Genomic DNA, 20,135 nt, shown 5'->3' on the forward strand with positions numbered 1-20,135 from the left:
GACACAAACCAACATCTTCTTTCACAACTACCGTTCTTTCTAAAACAACCGAGTTCCTTAGGTCCAGGGTTCGAACCACAGCCAAGAAACCGACTACCCACTCTCAGGCGCTTGCTACCTTGCCTCAGTCTCCAATGCTTAGAATGGCAGAAGACCTTATCATGTGAATCAGGGGAAGCCAAGCTACCCCCTCAGAAAGGAAAAGAGATCTGTCCCCAGTAGTTTTGTCTGAACAAGAGTCCGATGAATCTGATGCATCTGACTATGAAGACATGCAACCCCTCTCTACTTATGAGGATTCTATCCCTTCAGCCTCCACCCCAGAGGATTTTTCATTTGGGGAAACCCTTCTTACCTTAAGGGAGCATTTCCAATGAGAGAGTCAGGGCTACCCTCAGTCTAAAAAGAGGCTCAGGGAATTCCTAGACCTTCCGCAACACAGACCCTTGGCCATCCCCCCCCCCCCAGTCGTGGATGTGGTGGATGACTCCTGACAGCCTACCTCCTGCTCTCAGAAAACCAGACAGGTACTACAGAATCCCTGACTCACACAAATATCTTTTTAAAAATCCTACAGCTGACCCTGAGGTCATTTCTCAAGGGCCTAAAGGGATTAAAGCAACCTCTCCTATGAATCCCAGGTCTATATAATTTCATTGAAAACTCATTTCATCGAAGCTTAATTCATAGACACACATTTACTGAAAGCTCACTTCACTGAAAACCCAATTCACTGAAACTCATTTCGTTGAAAGGTATATATGGCTTATTACCCACTGTTATGCAATCCTGGAGTTAGTATATAAAGTAAGGGGGTGTGGGGGCCACAGCCCCCCACATTCAGGGGGTGTGGGGGTGAAGCCCCCCCCCCACATAAATTGGTTATATGTTCTGTTTTGGAAGAATTTATTCATTACACTTGTAAGTATCGATCTATATGCTTTAAAATATTTGCAATATGTGGGGGGCTATACCCCCACACACCCCAGTGTGCCTCCCCACACCCCCTTTACTTAATATACTAACCCTGGGATCGCACAACAGTGGGGAAAAGGCCATATATACCTTTCAATGAAATGAGTTTCAGTGAAATGAGCTTTCAGTGAATATGTGTCTATGAATTAAGCTTCGATGAAATGAGTTTTCAATGAAATGATATAGATCCATGAATCCCACCGCATCAGACAGGGATTCCCGAGCATTGGACAGATGGGGTAAAAAAGTATTCACCTCAGCTACTCTTGCTATCAGGGCACTAAATTGTCAGTTCCATGTGCTTAAATATCAGCAACATACTTTGTCTACCTTTCCTGCTTGGGCAGAATCTAAAGATTTACAAGACTTAATGCATTCTGCAAGTCAAGTAACTAAACACACTTTGCACTGTGGTTTTGACACCCTAGAAGCTTCTTGCAGGGCAGCAGTCACTGGATCTGTCATTAAAAGACATGCATGGCTTAAGGAACAACCCCTGCCCGACCATGTCAAATCTAAATTGTTGGATGCCCCCTTGCACAAAGATAACTTATTTAGCACTAAGGCAGAAGTGGTCTTAAAAAAAGATGGAAGAAAAATCAAAATCTGTGCAAACAGTTAAAGATTTCTTACAGGTCCAGCCCCCTAGGTTCAGCAGGCATTTGTCCCTCCAAGCACTGTTTTTTCCTGCTATGGGTAATCAGGCCCAGCCTAGGCCCCGTGGAAGCAGACCTCCCCAGACAGCAGCCTCAGGGAATGCAGAGATCTCAGCAGTGGACTACCTCCCACTTCAAAACCAGGGAGTTCTAAGCAATCCCCTTATAGTAAGAGCTCACAATGACTCACCTCCTGTCGACCTCCCCTCTGCCCACCTTCTCTTGCCCCTAGGAGGAAAACTCCTTTCACTCAAGCACCTGGGCCACCATTACCAAGGACCAATGGGTTCTAAACATTGTGTCTCAGGAATACAGATTCTCCTTCCACACCCTTCCAACCCCAAAAGGGTTCCCAGTTCTACCTCCAAATCACTGGGCAGAGGCTCAAAAGCAAATCCATTCCCTGCTCTCTTTGAGGGCAGTAGAGCACATTCCTGCAGAACAGATAGGCCAAGGCTTATACTCCAAATTTTTTCGGGTGCCAGGAAAAGAGGGCACCTGGCACCCCGACCTCGATCTATCCATTCTAAACACCTTCCTGGTGATCCCAAAATTTAAATTTATCCCTACTTAGACGACTGCCTTATTCAGGCAGACAGCCAGGAAAAGCTGCTCTAGCCCCTGGCCTTTGTAAAGAGCCTACTAACCTCCCTAGGGTACACTATCAATGAAAAGAAATCAAAACAAATGCCCACCCAAAGGATAATCTTCCCAGGAGCAAGTCTGGACACAGCATCCCAGATGGCATACCTTACACCAGAGAAACAAATTTTCCTGTCAGCCTACTTCTCTCAACTGGCTACCAGGCCCCAGCTTTCTGCAAGGAAAATCCTGCAAGCTCTGGGGGTCATGGCATCTTGCATTCTCTTCATTCCGTATGCAAGACTGCATACTGCATGTGAGGAAACTTCAATGGTACCTAAAGAGCCTTTGGTGTCAAAACTCTCAAGACCTGGAAACTCTTTTTTCTTGCCTCAGAAAAGAATTTATTTTGTGGGCAACAGCATGCTCCCAAAACAAGGGACTGCCCTTCTCCCTGCACCCTGCCCAGGCCCTAATCACAGATGCATTAGACTACGCTTGGGGTGCACACCTGGACGACAGGTGCATACAGGGCCAGTGGAGCCCACATCAAATCCCCCTGCACATCAGTCTAGAAGAGATGATGGCTGTGCAGTACACCTTGATAGCTTTCAAACCCCTTCTCTCTCCAGGGGTTCTCCTGATCAGAATAGACAACACCACTGTGATGTGGTACATCAACAAGCAGGGAGGGACTCACTCCTACCCGCTATGCAGGCTGTCCATGACCCTTTGGCTCATAGCCTCTTCCATGCAACTACACATGTTAGCACAATACCTACCAGGCTCTCTCAACTCCCTGGCAGACCAATTAAGCAGAAACCTTCAGGATCCACACAAGTGGCAGCTCAGCAGAAGTACCTTCACCCAAATAACTCAGAATTGGGGAACCCCGAAGGTCGACCTCTTTGCTTCCCACACCAACCATCAGCTCAGCAAATTCTGCACCAGGGAACATCACTGCATGGCTTGGAAATTGGATGCCCTGTCTTTCCTGTGGGTCAACCTCTCGGTCTATGTCTTTCCTCCCCGTCCTGTTATCCCCAGGGTACTGCTCAAAATAAGGGAGGAAAAACCAAGGACCATTTTTATAGCTCCAGACTGGCTCCGACAGCACTGATACCCCTTACTGCGCAGCCTGTCCCCGCTGCCTCCATGGCATCTTCCTCTGATTCCAAATCTACTAACCCAGAGGGAAGGGGAATTCATGCATCCCCAATTGCAGACACTCAGTTTGGCAGCTTGGCTTATTCCCTAACCCCGAACCAATCTGCCATCCTCAGTAAACAGGTTCTGGATGTTGTCTGTGAGGCCGGACTCCCTAGCACCAGAAAGTCTTATGCAGATAAATGGAAAAGGTTCTGCACCTGGATCCAGGCTAAGGCGGCCAATACAGCACAGCCCTCCATCCCTCTCATCCTGGATTACTTAGCTGACCTACTACACAGTGGTCTCTTTCTCCTCTATAAAAATTCATGCCTCTGCTATTTCTGCTCACTTTCAAACTGAGCAGCCACTTTTCTCACACCCTTTGATCAAATAGTTCCTTAGAGGGGCTAGCAATTTGAGGCCCCCCAGAAGAGCACCAACACTGGCTTGGGACCTTTACTTTATCTTGGAAAAGCTCACCCTGCCTCCTTTTGAACTAGATGTCCTTCATGGATGCATCTGCAGTCATAACAAGTGGGTTGTCCTGTCGTCAGGCAGCCCTTCAGTCGGCCGGATTCCAAAGTCCGGGTCCGGCTTCGGCTGATGTCGCACTCCACCTGACATCATCTCTGTTGGTCTTCGGGTATAAAGGCATCAGCCGACGCCATTTTCCCCAGTCTTTCTTGCCGCGTGGCGCCTGAAGCAGAAGCTGTTCGCAAGTGCCGGTCGGTCGGATCCAGAGATTACTTCTACCGAATACTACTTCGAAGACTTCTAAAGCTAAGTACCCCGTTGGGGACTCTTTCTTGCCTCAGCCGATGTCAGAAAAAGTTAACAATTGTTTAAACTGTGGGAAACAAATACCTCATAAAGATTTCCACTCTTACTGTCTGCCTTGTTTAGGCCCAGCCCACGACGTAGCAGCCTGTTCGGCCTGTGCTTCTTTCAACCGACGAACGCTTAGGCGTCGGTCGGAGTTTGCAGAACAGTTTTTCGGTTCTGATTTTGCGTACATTATGCCGTCGGATCCTCCGACTACCCAATCTAGCAAAAAACGCAAAGATAAAGACCGACACTCGTGGTCCGTGGTTTCGGCCGAAACCATGGTCAAGCAAACCGCGAGTGTCTCGGTTTCGGCCGAAACCGAGAAAACTGAACAAAGTACAGCTGAACCTATTCCTACAACTCAGACCCCTGCTACAACTCTTGAAACGACTTCAGAAATTTTACCCACTACGGTGGTTGACTTATCAGACACCATCCCCTTGGATGTTTCTACCCCAACACGTGGTGCTGCTAGGCCTCCAGCAGCCATGTCCATTAAGGCCTTCGCCAGGGCTAAAGCAGCCAAGACTACTAAAACAGTGCCTGTTAAACCACCCACATCCAGGCCCTCTTCTAGTTCTCAAATGCTTACTTTGGCAGAAGATTTAATTTCTTTAATTAGAGGATCTCAATCTCACCCAGACAGGGCCTCTCAGCCCCCAGAGAAGAGACCTAGGGCAGAGCCCCGAGCCAGTGTCCTCTGATGATTCTGCTGATGAATCAGACATAACTGACCAGCCAGAGGCTCCCTTCTCCAATTTTGAAGATTCTGATGCTGAAGAATCCATCCCAGCTGCTTCCCCACCAGAAGAATTCTCCTTTGGGAAACCTTGCATGCCATGCGAGAACAGTTCCAATGGCAGCAACAGGATTTTTCAGACTCCAGAAAAGACTTAGGACTTTTCTGCACCTCCCACAGCACAGGCCCTTAGCTATACCCCCTGTTCTCTCTGTGGTAGATGATGCTTTCAATGATGTTTGCTCCGCTCCAGATTCTTTACCCCAGCCCCTGCCATACCAGACAGATTTTACAGGGTGCCAGATACTCATCACCACCTTTACAAGGCTCCACTTGCAGACCCAGAAACTATATCCCAGGGCCCCAAGGCAGTAGCCGCGACCATAGCTAAAACCCTATTCCTTCTGAAAGGGAAGCAAGGTCATTAGACAGATGGGGTAAAAGGTCTACACTTCAGCTACTCTCTCAGCTAGAGCTTTAAACTGTCAGTTTCACATGATACAATACCAAGAGTTTATGCTGGATCAGTTAACTAAAAACTAACCACTGATGAATCTCTTGATAAGAAATATGTATTAGAGATGGTAAATAACATACAACAGGTTAGCAACCATTCCTTAAAATGTGGCTATGATGCACTGGAGGCTTCATTTAGATCAGCCATGACAGGCACAGTGATAAGAAGGCATGCATGGCTAAAGGAACAAGCTTTACCGGATCATGTTAAAGCTAAGTTGCTAGATGCTCCTATGGACAAGACAAGTTTGTTTGGTACATCTGCCCAGCAGGTTATGAAGAAAATGGAAGAAAAGGCAAAATCTGTTCAAACTGTTAAAGATTTCTTGCAGGTTCAACCCCAAGGTTTAGCAGGAACTGGCCTGCCAAAATTGGTCCTTTCCTGACTCCACAAAATTTCAAAGGGGCAGGAATAGACGTTCCAGAGGCAGAAACCAATCCAGAGGAGGTGCCTACAGAGGAAGACAGTGGCAAGGTAACAACAGAGGCACAGACACAGCCACTGCCACTACATCAACACAACCACAGTGACTTAACCTACATCCGCCTACCAGGGAACAAATAGCAGCTCCTCTAGGCGGAAAGTTAACCTTATTTTCAAAGAACTGGCACTACATAACAAAGGACAAGTGGATTTTACAAACCATAGATCAAGGTTACCGGTTTCACTTCCACACTTTTCCAGTCAAAGAGGAATGCCAAATCTACCTCCAAATCAAAAACAGAGGCTCTACGCCAGATAATGGAGTTAGCAAACATGAGAGCTGTGGAAAGAGTGCCAACAGCAGAGCAAGGAAAGGGGTTCTACTCCAGACTATTCCTAGTTCCAAGAAAGGAAAAAAGTTGGAGACCAATTCTCGACCTGTCCACCTTAAATACATACATCATTGTCCCAAAATTCAAAATGCTGACCCTACAGCAACTTCTTCCCATGCTGGGCAAGGAGTCTTGGCTGGTAACTCTAGATCTCAAGGAGGCATACCTGCACGTCCCCATTCGACCAACCTGCAGAAGATACCTCAGATTTCTTGCAGGATCAGAGCACTATCAATTCTCAGCATTGCCTTTTGGCTTATCTACTGCGCCCAGAGTATTCACAAAATGCCTGGCATCAGTAATCGGCCATTGCAGACTTCAGGGAATTCAAATTTACCCATACTTGGACGACTGCCTGCTACAAGGGGACAACAAAAGCAAGCTGACAACAGATTTACAAAGGGTCATTTACTTGCTACAAGCACTGGGATACACAGTCAATTTACAAAAGTCAAGGCTGATACCATCCCAAACAAGGACATTCTTGGGCGCGGAATTGGACACAGTAAAACAAATGGCATTCCTGACTACAGAAAAACAAAAAGAACTCCCTCTATACTTCTTGGCACTAACAAAACTGAACAAGTTAACAGCAAGAAAAGTACTGCAGGCCTTGGGCTTCATGGCATCATGCATAATCTTGGTTCCATTTGCCAGACTACATATGAGAAAACTACAGTGGTACCTAAAGAATTTATGGTCCCAACACAGACACAGTCTAGAAACAGAAATCCCACTAATTCCATGCTTAAAACAGGAGTTCCTATGGTGGGCTCAGGCATGCCAGTCAAACCCAGGCCTACCCTTTTGCAGATGTCAAGCAAGCCAGACCATCACAACAGACGCTTCAGACCTAGGATTGGGGGCCCACATGCTGGACAAATGCGTGCAAGGATTGTGGACACAGGATCAACTCCAACTGCACATCAACCTAAAAGAAATGCTGGCAGTAAAACTGGCAATCCAAAAGTTCAAACCATTTCTCAAAGAGGGCCAGTTGATGATAAGGACAGACACCACCACAGTCATGTGGTACATCAACAAACAGGGAGGCACCCATTCATACCCCCTATGCAGAATGACCTTGGAGCTGTGGACCCTGGCACTCAGCTACAACATCCAGTTGCAGGCAATATTTGTACCAGGGAAAGACAATACCCTAGCAGACATATTAAGCAGAACCACTTCGGATGCCCACGAATGGAAGCTTCACCCGGACATCTTCAAGACCATCTCAAAGAAATGGGGAATGCCACAGATAGACCTATTCGCATCACCTCTCAATCACCAGCTCAAAAAATTCTGCACAAGGACATTCCACCCATTAGCATGGAAAGTGGATTCGCTCTCTTTCAACTGGAAAGGCCTAACAGCATATGCATTCCGCCTCTTCCTCTGATACACAAGGTACTACTGAAAATCAAGGAAGAACGTCCAAGGATAATCCTGATAGCTCCAAACTGGCCAAGACAACACTGGTACCCACTACTGAGGAGCATGTCTCGGAACAATATGTGGACAATTCCCCTGATGCCCTTGATGTTAACGCAGAACAACTACAGCATCATACATCCAAACCTAAAAACCTTGCAACTGACTGCATGGAACATCACATAACAGCAGCTATTCCAGAACTTTCCCAAAGAGTTAAAGACATTATTCTTGAAGCACGCAGACCTTCAACAAGAAGGAACTATGCTGGAAAATGGAAAAGGTTTGTCATCTGGAGTATGGAAAGAGGAAAAGATGTGTCAAACATAGATATGCCTAACATTCTGGAGTATCTGGCCGAACTTCTTCATTCTTGCCTGTCCTACTCCTCCATCAAGATACATGCATCAGCTATTTCAGCAGAATACAGCTTTGATACACCTGTTTTTTCGCACCCTTTGCTCAGGCAATTCCTCAGAGGAATCAAGAATGTAAAACCTCCAAGGAAACCACCATTACCAGCTTGGGATTTAAACTTTGTGCTAGAAAAGTTGACACTAGCACCCTTTGAACCAGCAGCAACAGCAGACCTACAACACCTGTCATGGAAAACTGCTTTCCTACTGGCAATTACTTCAGCAAGGAGGGTTTCAGAACTACAGGCCTTAATGGCAGTGCAACCCTTCCTAATCTTCCACCAAGATAGAGTGTCCATGAGGACTAATCCTACATTTATGCCTAAGGTGGTATCCAAACTGTCTTTAAACCAGGCAATCCACCTACCTACCTTCTTTCCCAACCCACAAAACAGAGGGGAAAGAATACTCCATACCTTGGATGTACATAGACAGCTACGCTACTACTTGGACAGAACAAAAAATAGTAGAAAGACTGACCAACCTTTTGTAGCCTATGCAACAGGAAGGGAAGGAAAAGCTATTTCCAAACAGACAATCTCCAAATGGATAGGAAATTGCATACGCTTCTGTTACTCCTTCCATGGAAAACCAATTCCACAGAACATAAGACCTCACTCTACAAGGGCAACAGCCACTACCACAGCCTTCTTACGAGGAGTGGCAACCAAAGACATTATTGAGGCGGCTACTTGGACCTCCGTGCATACATTTGCCAAGCATTATAATTTGCCTCTATATTCCAGATCCCGAGCAGGGTTTGCCACTGCTGTACTGCAAGGGATCCTAAACACACCATAATCTATTTTTATCCTCCTCCCTAGTTGGCTATGGTATTCTACCCACTTGTTATGACTGCAGATGCATCCATGAAGGACATAGTACAGTTTTGTACCTACCATAAATGTAGATGTCTGAACTGGATAGCATCTGCAGTCAGGATTACCCTCCCTCCATCCCTCTGTGGTACTCCTAGGGTGTTTACCCTTCTAATAGCTAGCTGTTGGGGGGCAGTCTTTTATGGTGTATTTGTTTGTGTATATGTACATACATGCTTATTGTTGTGTTTACCTCTATCTATTTGGAAACATTGGCATCTATCCAAATTTTAGCCTGCAAGAGGGCTACTGGCATCTGGGGCAAGAAACACTGAGGAAAATGGCGTCGGCTGATGCCTTTATACCTGAAGACCAACAGAGATGACGTCGGGTGGAGTGCGACATCAGCCGAAGCCGGACCCGGACTTTGGAATCCGGCCGACTGAAGGGCTGCCTGACGACAGGACAACCCACTTGTTATGACTGCAGATGCTATCCAGTTCGGACATCTACATTTATGGTAGGTACAAAACTGTACTTTTCTTCTGCAGAGCTAAAATTTATCTCCTGTAAGACAGCCTTCCTTCTGGCCATCACTTCAGCCAGAAGAGTTTCTGAGCTGCAAGCACTCATGGCTGTGGAACTTTTCATCATCTTCCATGCAGACTGGATATCCCTCAGAACTAACCCATCGTTCATACCCAAGGTGGTGTCCAGTGTGGCTCTCAACCAATCCATTCATTTGCCCACCTTCTTTCCTAATCCCCAGAACAAGGGGGAAAGGATTCTTCACTCTCTAGATGTGCACAGACAGCTCAGATACTATGTGCACAGGACTAAATCCTTCAGAATGTCTGATCAATTGCTGGTTAGCTACAGAATGCAAAGCCATCTTCAACCAAACCATTTCCAAATGGATACCACAGTGCATCCATTTCTGCTACAGACAGCATGGTAAGCCTACCTCGAGGGGGTCTCAGGACACACTCCACCAGAGCAGCCTCCATCTCTGCAGCTTTCCTCAGAGGAGTCCCCACCAGGGACATCCTGGAGGTTGCCACGCGGACATCTGTTCACATTTTCACCAAGCATTACCACCTTGCGCCTCTTCTCCAAATCCAGGGCAGGGTTTCCCTCTGCAGTCTTGCAGGGCATCCTAGCCAGCCCCTAACTTCCTTGACTGCCTCCACCCATTTCCTCAGCTTTGTGAATCTACACAAATATGATGACTGCAACAGTGAAATACAAAGAACATAGTACAGTTGTGTACACTTACCAAAAATGTAGATGTTCGAGTGTTGCAGTCCAGGATGTTCATCATGTTTCACTGTTGCAGTCATTACTCTTGGGTTATCCTGCTGGCAGGCTACCCGCAGTCGGCCTGAATTCCAAAGTCTTGGTCTGGCATCAGTTGCTGTCGCCTCTTCCCTGACGTCAGTGCGCCAGGGGTATAAAAGATACAGCTGACGCCATTTTCTTCAGTCTTTCTTGCCGTGCGGTGCCCGAAGCCAAAGCAGTTCGCAAGTGCCGGTCGGCCGACTCCTGAGAGTTTCAAAATCGAATTTCAGATCCGAAGTCTTCATTAAAGCTAAGTACACCGTTGGGGAAACATTTTTCTTGCTCCAGACTGATGTCAGAAAAAGTTAACAATTGTATTTCTTGTGGGAAGCAAATACCTCATACGGACTTTCATTCTTACTGTATTCCTTGCCTAGGCCCTGATCACGACATTGCTAGCTGTCGGTTTTGTGCTAGATTTAACCAATGCACTATTAAGCGTCGGTACGATTTTGCCGTTCATTACTTTGGCCGAAGGTTTAATTATATAATGCCGTCAGAACAGCCGATGACCAGAGTTTACAAAAAGCGCAAGGAAAAGGACAGGCATCCAAGGTCCAAAACTGACGACGAGACCCCCGCTAGCCCAGTCGTTGGTTCGCCGGTTCTCAGTGAGGCGCTTTCGCAGCACCTGACACCTGCTACCTCAGAGCCACAGGCCGCTACTGACTCTCAAGTGGAGCTGACTAGGCCTCTGGATACTCAAGGTATTGGACCCTCGGAAACTGTTCCCTCAGATGGGTCCGGAGCCGCTGAGCAGGCATCGGCTTCTGAGGGTGTTTTCAGACCTACACAGTTGTATGTCAAGCCTACCTCGGCTTCAAAGACTAAAACAGCTCTAAAGACAAAGAAACAAGTACAGCATTCTCCTGGACAGACTTCCATGCCTAAGAAACAGATGCTTAAAATGGCCGAAGACATAATTACTTTGATCAGGGGTTCCCATCCCCCTCCTGATAAGAGGCCTAGGCAAGAGACAGAATATGACTCTTCTGATCAGGTTTCAATTTCCTCTGACTCTTCTTCTGAACAGGGATACTCTTTTCCTCCTTATGAGGATTCTGATGCTGAAGAATCTATTCCTTCAGCCTCTTCTCCTGAGGATTATTCTTTTGGGGAAACCCTGCATACCATGAGGGAGCATTTTCACTGGGAGAGCCAAGATTATTCAGAATCTAAGAAAAGGCTCAGAGATTTTCTTTTACTACCTCAGCACAGACCTCTTGCTATTCCACCTGTTCTAGACATTGTAGATGATGTATTTTCAGAGTACGGTCTGTCTCCTGACTCTTTACCCCCTGCACCTGCTAAGCCAGACAGTTACTACAGGGTTCCAGACTCTCATAAATTTCTATATAAAAACCGTGCTGCTGACCCAGAAACTATATCTCAGGGTCCCAAAGGGGTCAAGGCTTCCACTGCAAAAAACCCTGTCCCCTCTGATAGAGATTCTAGGGCACTGGACAGATGGGGGAAAAATGTTTACACTTCTGCTACCTTGGCTGTAAGGGCTTTAAATTGTCAGTTTCATATGCTTAAATATCAGCAATACTTAATGTCACTGCTTAAACAGAAAATGCTGACAAATTCTGAATGTTCTGATAACAAGGAAATGCAGGATTTATTGCATGCAGCTGAACAAGTGGGAAAGCATACTTTGCAATGTGGTTTTGATTCACTGGAAGTCTCATGTAGGGCCGCAGTTACGGGTTCTGTCATTAGAAGGTATGCTTGGTTAAAGGAACAGAATCTGCCTGATCATGTTAAAGCAAAATTATTGGATGCTCCATTACAGCATGATACTTTGTTTGGTGTTAAAGCAGAAGAGGTGTTGAAGAAAATGGAGAATAAAGCGAAATCCATGCAGACAGTTAGTTTAGTTTTTTTTTTCTCATTAGATCAGCCACCCAGATTTAGCAGAAACTGGCCTACAAAGAATTGGTCCTTTCCAGTGTCAGACAGGCCACAAAGAGGCAGATCCCAGCCCCAAGGCTCATACAGGCCTAAACAATGGGGTGCTTCTACCTCCAAAAACGGAGAGGACAAATCACAACCATACAGGAAACAGTCCCTATGACTTTCCTCTGCCAGAACCAAGCACTTATCTTTTGGCAGCCCCCTTAGGGGGAAAACTAGCACTTTTTTCACCAAATTGGCACGTGATTACCCAGGACAAATGGGTCTTGAACATAGTGTCTCAGGGCTACAGGTTCCACTTTCACACCCTGCCAAGAGCAAAAGGTATGCTAGACCTGCTGCACAATCAATGGGCAGAGGCACAAAAGCAAGTTTCATCCCTCATGGACATGAGGGCCATTCAGGAAGTACCACAACAAGAGCAGGAACAAGGATTTTACTCGAGACTTTTCCTGGTGCCCAGAAAGGACAAAGCTTGGAGACCAATACTGGACCTGTCTATTCTAAACACATTTCTGGACGTTTCAAAATTCAAAATGTTGTCTCTGCAGCAGCTACTGCCTATGCTGGGCAAGAAGGCTTGGCTCATTACTTTCAACCTAAAAGAGGCAAACTTGCATGTCCCAATCAGACAGTCTTGCAGAAGATACCTCAGATTCATAGCTGGCTCAATGCACTACCAATTCTCTGCACTGCCCTTTGGCTTATCTACTGCGCCCAGGGTGTAGATGTTCGAGTGTTGCAGTCCTGGTTTCCCTCTCTCTCCATCCCCCCTTTTTTTTCTCTTTCTCCTTTGGTTACCATTTTTCCTTGTTGTTCTCCTTTCCTTATAAGGAACATATTGGTATTTATTTTCCACTGGTGAGGTTCGTCCACCAGAACATGACCTCCTACCTTGGGGGCTCCTGACAGGTTAGGGCAAGTAATGGCGTCAGCTGCCTTACTTTATACCACTGACGACCTGATGTCAGTCCTCATGCGACAGCAACCGACACAGAAATACGAAGTCTCTGGTATTCAGGCCGGCCGAGGGCTAGCCTGGCACGGATAACCCAAATGTGGTGACTGCAACAGTGAATACACTCTAACATCTACATTTATGGTAAGTGTACACAACTGTACTTTTTCGACCTCCTCTGGCTCTGACTGCTTCTGGAGTGGTGTCTTTAAATCCGACACCCCTTGTGATTTTGACTCTGTCCATCCACTGTCTCTTTTGGTTTTGGACTGGGAGGAGACGTGGAGCCTAATGGTCAGGCTCAGGATCCTGGAGGAGAGGTCTACCTCCAGAGCTTCAGACTCATCCCTTCTTCTAGGCATTTCGGCCTTTGGCAGCTCGGCTCGACAGTCATCTTAAGACTCCGCACTACGTTGAGAGGCTTTCTCAGGTCCAGTTTCAAGTTTGACATTTGAGGCCATCGAGAACTCTCTGTCAGCTAGAGAAGGACTCATTCCAACTAGTGTCGATCCAACCCAACTTTTGACTTCGTCTGCTTCTCTCTCCTCATCCTGGTCGACTGGGACAGTCAGCATCAAGGACTCCAGAAGACATACTTAGCTTGAGTTCCCAGTCTGACTCAAAAAACTGCAGTCAGTGTTTCCCAGCTGGAGGTCCAAGGGAAAAGGACATGTAAACAGAAGCACATCAATTCGTCTCCAGAATCAGTCATAGAAGACACATTTTGATGATGATCATGATCTCCCTTTGACGTCAGTTTTGGTGAATTACTCAAATTGATGAAGCAGAGATGCGGTTGATCTAGTGATAACCCTTCTCAGGAAGAATCTGTGTTCCTGGAAGCCTTTGGTGCTGCCTCACCTACCACTTGGGTGGTCCCACCCTCTGGCCCCTTACTAGATGTCATAACGCAGAAACTGTGGAAAGAACCTGATTCCATGGAGCCAGTCCCTAAGGAATCAGACCGGATCCTATCCACCCCAAAGGATAAACAGCACTGGAGTAAAGGCCCTTCAGTAAATGTCATGGTCACTGTAGTGGCCACTAGGAAGGAACTGTCAGGAGAGTCTGTCCATCTACCCTCCTAATAGAGAGTCCAAGGCTTTGGACAGATTTAGAAAATGGACATATGCTTCAGCAACCATTTCCATCAGAATGCTGAGCTATCTTGTACACATTGTTCTGTTTTCAGTGGGATTGGACAAAGAATTTGACTTACTCTCTCTCTCAGGTGCTCTACCTGGAGATGTCCACAAAAATGTGGAAACCCAGCTGGCTACCTTGAACACAGTGTTGAATGTCTCCATACAATTCGTATCTAATGCAGCTGATGGAGCCACCAGAGCAGCAGGCATCAGCATTGCTTTATGTTGTCATGCCTGGATGCGCTTTTGTGACTTTGCAGAGGACTTTAAGGCATCCTTCATCAGCTCTCCATTTGATGGTTCCACACTTTTTGGAACTAAGGTGTGAGCAAGATGGCAAGACCATGTCTGCCATTGGCATCACTTGTTCTGACTCTTCAAGGATCCTATTCACGGAATTACAGGGGAACGAAAAAGATATGATTTAGAAATTCACAGGGATCGAGCCAGGAGACATCCTCAGACAGACCCTCCTGAGACAGGGGACGAATGGTTTTAATGGATGTCACCCCAGGGGGCAGAGGTAGTCTAGAGAATCAAGGGTTTAATGGTTCATTCTCATTGTATCCTTTCCAGCACATCTGAGATGTTGCCTGACTGCTGCATTCTGGAGGCAGTCAGAGGGCACTTATCTAATCTGGCTTGCCATCACCTTAGACAAATGGGTGCTAAGGATAATTTCCAAAGGATACACAATTCCCCTTTTGTAAAACCCCTCAAAGAGATAAAGGATTCCCAAAGTACCACCCCATCAGTTGAAATCCACAGCAGCAGAAGTGTCAGAACTGTTGAAAAATAAATAGACATCCAACAGGTCCCATCAGACCAGTTAGGATCCCGGTGTCTGTCTGAGGTTCTTTTTAGTTCCAAACAAAACCAGAGACCTAAGGCCCATTCTGGACTCCAGTTATTTAAATTATTTTGTAAAAAATATGAAATTCCTGATGGTTATTGTTCAGCCCATTCTGCCCCTTCTGGGGAAGTATGTATGTAGTCAATAGATCTCCAGGACACTTGTTATCATATTAATATTAGCTGGTGCTGTAGGCAATTTCTCCATTTCAGGCTGGAAGCCAATCATTTTCATTTCAGAGTTCTGTCCTTTGGCCTCACCACAACCCCCAGCTGTTCACCAAGTGCATGGCAGTAGTCGCAGTCTTTCTCACGATGAAGGGATGTCAGGTGTTCCCGTACGTGGACAGTTAGCTCCTCACTGCACCAACCAGGAACCTCTTGGTTCACTGAAGGGACTTTCTGTTCCAGTTGCTTCATCGCCTAGGCATCACAGTAGACATTAACAAGAGCCAGCTGCTTCTGGTCCAGTCCTGCGAGTTCATAGGTTGCCACCTGAATACAGTTGAACAAGTTGCTTCCTTAGTTTATAAATGCCTGGCTCTGTGTCCTATTTAGATACAAAACACCATTATTGTCTTGAGAAAACTTGGCTAGGCTTAGAATGGCCTCCTAGGTCATTAGCTTAGTAACATTCCATGAATCTATGAAGACAAAACAGTACACACAACATGCCTCAACCTGGCCAAAGCTTTTGATGCAATTCCCCACTCATGCATACTAGAAAAGCTAAATAGACTGGAAATAAACCCCTGTCTCATCTGCTGGATTGCCAGCTGGCTCACAGATAGGATGCATGTAATCAAAATAGGGTAAGTTGCCTCCACAAAGAGGCCAGTCACCAGTGGAGTCCACCAGGGTTCTGTACTGAGACCTTTTCTGTTTGGCATCTACTTTTCAGAAGTAAAAGCCAATACCAAACAGCTCTGGCTGACTGTTTACAGATGACTACAAGCCAGGAGTAGTCATGGAATCCCAAATTACTTAGCTGTCCAGCAGGAAGGTTTGTCCTAAGTAAATAACTGGTGCAATAATCATGAAATCAAGCTAAATGACAAAAAATAAATTATTATATTGTTTTGGGAAGTCTTCTACTCCAGGGAACTGCCACATTGATATTATGCTCCTAAAAGTTGACCCAGTTGTGTGGGATTTGGGAACTTGTGTGGACAGTGACCTAACTTTTGACCAACGTGTGATTATTGTTGTAAGAAAGTTCTTCTATATGGCCCAGCTTATAAACAAAGGGATTGTGCCTAGCTCTAGGGACGTCACTGTCTTCCTTTACTCGTTCCTCATTAGGCCAGTCATTGAATATAATACCCCCTTTGGCATGCATCTGTCCAAACACAACTGGAACGCCTATAGAGATATCTTACTAAAAGAATACAAGGCCTACACAGTATGCCTGACATGGACTGACTCAAAGCCCTGTCACTTGCTCAGTATCCTGCAGACTGCTAAGAGGTGACCTGGATCTGGCATACAGGGCATCCTCTGACCCATTACTGACAGATTTATTGCACATCAGCAAGTCAGGTGTCATCAGAAATGCTTGGTCTAAGAATCTAAATGTCTTCTGCAATATCAACAGAATGGTTTGGAGGGACTGGTCTATCTCGCAAACGATAACCACTGCTGTGGAATAGACTCCCCATTCAAGAAAAAAACAAAGCACATCCCTGTGCATATTCAAATGCATCTTAGATCTGTGGATGAGAAACAGAAAATTTATCCCAGGATTCCCCCTGCATTACAGATGGACAGATGCAGCTCCTAAATGCATTATCCCATGCATGGATCCCCTCAAATTATCTGTGGTATCATCCCAGTTATTCTCATTACAGGTAATACATAATTGTCAACCACGGGATGGGTAAGGCCAAAATTATAACCAAATAGGATATGTTATTTCGAGCACAAAAATGGAAACTGGTTAGGCTTAAAATGACCAGCAAGGGCAGCTAGCCTTGTACTTGTACTTATCTATTACCTTGTCAGAGAACCCTATTACTTTGTCAAGTAGCACAGTGGGTGATATCTGTTGTCACTCCACCAGCACATCTGATTTTGAAATTGGTAGGTCTAATAGCCTCCACCATAGTCTTGGTTCCATGTACTCATTTTTACATGAGGGTGCTCCAATGGACACTAGTAGTCCAGTGGTTCCAAAGTTACCATTTAATGAAGGCACTGATAAGACTAACCCCTATCTATAGAACACACATTCATTGATGGATCTTTTCTCTGCAGATCCTCCAGGGTCACTTTTTCTCTCTACCCTCACCAACTGTGGTAGAAAGCATGGCCGCTTCCCTTTTAGGGTGGAGGGCATTACAAAGGGAAGACTGTTCAAGGTGCATGTACTTCAACAGAGGCCACACATTGATTTTCTGGAGATGAGTGGCAGTCCGTTATGCATTGCAGGCCTTTCAAACTTCTCTTCGAGAAGGTGCGATAGCAATACAGACAGACAACATGTCGGTTGTCTGGTATTTAAACAAACAGACTAACAACAAGTTGTTTGTAGTCTGGTATTTAAACAGAGAGGAACCTAATCCTGTCTCTTATGCTGGGAAACCATGAGATTTTGGCATTGGGCAATGTCTTCTCACTGCTTTCTGGTAGTAGTGCACATCCTGGGGAGATCCAGACAGGCTGAGCAGAAATATTTTGCTGCTGGGGCCAACCTTGCTGTGACCCATTTGCTTGTCCTCTGAATTACAAATGCAGCCATCGACCCTTCACAGGGTCAGTCACCAGCAGACGCTGTTCTCCACAGTTGGCCCTGGGTCTCCTCTGTGCCTTCCCTCCTTTTCCCGTAATTTCAGAGTTTATCCAGAAGATGGGGTGGTGCATAAAAGGTAATTCTTATTGCCCCCTTCTGGCCCCATCAAGTTTGGTTTCCTTCCCTGTGGCCTCATCTGCTTTGTAATCCCTGGACACTGATGCACCGGCCAAATCCTCCCTCTCACCCTTCTAGATATCCTCTGCTGGACTTCTCCACGATCAAAATAATTGCATGGTTCCTCTGGTTCAGATGATAGGCAGAGAATCCAGATATTCAAAGCAGGTGGTTCACATCTAGCACAAGAAAGTTATATTTAAGCAAGTGGAAAAGATTCTGTATTTGGGCCTCCAAAATAACGATAGCTCCCTTTTCGGCACCTCTGCAGATGATTCTTGATTTCTTATCAGAGCTTTTTCAAAATGATTTTAGTTATTCCATGATCAAGGTTCATCTAGCAGCAATTTCAAATGCTCATGTTTGTCGCAGTCAAACCCCTATTGCCACTTTTAAGGTTGCTAAAGCCATTCTTAGAGGCAGTTTTCTTCTTAGACCTCTAGTTTGCGACCCAGCTCTTCCTTTTGACATTACCTTCATGTTATAAGCTTTAACTTGATTTCCATTTCAAACAGCAGCCACAGCAGATTTAATTTTTTTGTCATGGAAGACATTACTCTTGGTAGCATTTACTTCTGCCAAACGAGTCCCAGAGTTACAAGTGCTATTCTGCAAACCTCCTTACTTAGTTTTTCACAAAGACAGGGATTTTCTGAGACTGACCTCAACCTGCATTCCCAAGGTGGCATCCATATCTCACTTACACCAATAGGTCATTCTCTCATTTTTTTCCCCAACATATTCAAACAAGGATGAATATACTCTTCGCCTGTTAGATATGCATAAACAGTTGAGATTTTATTTTTATTGCACTGAGGATTTCAGAAAATCAAACCAACTTTTTGTGCCCTCCTCTAAAGTCAAAATGGAAAAAACATATCAGTGGTTACACTTTCCAGATGGTTGTCTGACTGCATTTCTTATGATCAAGAAAAACTGAATATTCCCTTGCTCAAAAAGCCCACAGCCCACTCCACGTGATCATTGGCAACATCTGCTGCTTTTCAGACAAATCTGCCTGTTGATGAGATAGGTGCAGCTGCAACCTTGTCCGTGCTACACACCTTGGTGTCTCATTATAAATTGGATGTACACTCCAGATGTCGTTCATCCTTTGGCTCTACAGAGCTCAGGAACATCTTCCTCTGAAGTAGCCCAAGGAAAAGGTAGATTGGGATTCTGTCCCAACTGTTGAACAAGACAAAATTGGACATCATCAGATACAAAAGTTATGCAATTAACCACAACAGTAGATCCATGTTGTCTGTATTTCAACTAGTTCAACATCCCTCCCCTGTCCCCCCTCCAGATGCCGTGGTTCCTCTTTACTTGGGTGTTTAATGTTGTTTTTGGTTCTCTAGACAAAGGTTTTTATTTAGGATGCTAGTTTGTGTACTAAGTATAGCAGACAAACTCGATCTAAAGCTAGGAGGAGGACAGCAAGGAATTATGGGTAGGGATGGAGCCAGAGTGCTGATTTTACGTGTTTGGAAGTGCAGAGATTGGATCTGAGATCCAACTGTTGAACTAGATAAAATGTGGACAATGCGGATCTGTCATTATGGTAAGTGCAGAACTTTTGTTTTATCCCCTCCCTTTCTTCAGGCATTGCTAAATTGTGTCCAACTTATGTTGTCAGTTCTTTGTTCACAAGCAGGACTAGGGGTAGTGGGCATCCCTGTTTGGCCCCCCCCTCTCTATTGTTGTTTTCTCAAATATTCCCCCATTTGTCAGTATTTCTGTTTCTGAGTTTTTGTATATGGCCTGTATCCAAAGTATTAACTTTTCACCTGTCTTTCCTAATGTCTGCCATAGGAATTCCTACCTCACCATATAAAAGGTTCTTCTAAAGGTCAAAGAGCACAGTCTCACCTTTCCCTTCATGCTTCTGTTCCACCATTTCCATAAATTCCAGCAGGTCCCGCTAGCTTTTACTGCCTTCCTTTCTTTCCTTCACAAAGCAATTTTGCCCTGCCTGCATGTTTGACATTTCTTTGTCTGGTTTTCCTGCCAAATACCTTTAGTAAGATCTTGCTATCTACATTAATGAAAGAGATAGTCTTATAACTTCCTGCTTCCTTCTTTTTTCCTATCCCT

At 45.4% G+C, this 20,135-nt stretch overlaps 1 protein-coding gene across 1 annotated transcript in view; it reads left to right on the forward strand.

Annotated features, from left to right (window-relative positions):
- The window catches only part of BAZ2B (bromodomain adjacent to zinc finger domain 2B), a 3,835,724-nt gene that overhangs the window by 2,018,077 nt on the left and 1,797,512 nt on the right, over positions 1-20,135 (forward strand). The gene's annotated exons all lie outside the window — the stretch shown is intronic.

Source organism: Protopterus annectens, chromosome 6.part0 (genome assembly GCF_019279795.1).
Source record: "Protopterus annectens isolate FY-2018-M chromosome 6.part0, PAN1.0, whole genome shotgun sequence".
Lineage (NCBI taxonomy): Eukaryota > Metazoa > Chordata > Ceratodontiformes > Protopteridae > Protopterus > Protopterus annectens.